This window comes from Oncorhynchus keta, chromosome 19 (assembly GCF_023373465.1).
Source record: "Oncorhynchus keta strain PuntledgeMale-10-30-2019 chromosome 19, Oket_V2, whole genome shotgun sequence".
NCBI classification, from domain to species: domain Eukaryota; kingdom Metazoa; phylum Chordata; class Actinopteri; order Salmoniformes; family Salmonidae; genus Oncorhynchus; species Oncorhynchus keta.
This window is the reverse complement of record NC_068439.1, coordinates 72,157,421-72,158,410: the sequence shown is the minus strand read 5'-3', so window position 1 is coordinate 72,158,410 and position 990 is coordinate 72,157,421.

Below are 990 nucleotides of genomic sequence, written 5' to 3'. Positions count from 1 at the left end.
CTTTGTTGCTTGATCGATCATTTCAGAAGTAAAGTATTATCTTACCACTCTCCCTAAAAGCTGTCGCTTATAAAATTGACCTTTCGCTAAACCCGCCCCATTTTGGGCAACTAACCACCGAGCTCCACCTCGGACATGCTCGCGGCACGTTTTAAATCGCATAAAAGCCAGTGTGGGCTATTGCAAAAACTGAGTTTTCTTAAGCTAAATATTTGCACAGGGCACCAGGAGTACTTGCTACTGTGATTCCTGAAATTCTCTGTAATTATACATTTTTACCTTGTTTGCTTGCTCAGCTGGTTAGCTAGCGCTGTCTCATTGACCAGCAATTGTTAGGTTAGTGTTGGGATTTTAAGAAATAATGAGGTTTAGCCATAATTATGACCTTGGCAGTGGTAATTAGTGATGACCATTTAATAAGTTATTACCTCAATGAATGTTGGAATTCAGCATCCCTGGAAAATGTCTGAGGTTGCAACAGTAACCAAGGGGGGTTAGTGAAGGGTCAATTGAAGGTCAGATGTATAACTTATGTTCTTAGGATATTTTATGAATAAAGCTGGTCAAATCGACTGCAGTTATGAAACATGAGAAGACTCTTGAATGAAACCCATTATAGTTTGAGCACTGTAAAACATTTCCCTTCAATGTATGTTTTGTATGAATAGCTATATCATGTGTAAAGCCATGTAGATCTAACACCTTCATTAACTTTCACGTTTGTAATTTGTTACATTTCAGGGATACTTTACATTTCTTTTAAATTAAAAACAACCACATTTTTTATGTACATGATTAAAGACTGCAAATACTATCTTGTATGCTGGGGTGAAAAGTTTCATTCTGAAGGTTAAAGAGCATTGTTCTTTGTACCCACAGCCAAGATTTACTGTAATCAAAACACTTGACTGATTTAATTGCATATCTAGAATGTTATGAGGTATGTTGTCAAGGCTGTCATATATATATATTAGTATGAGACTGCTCTTC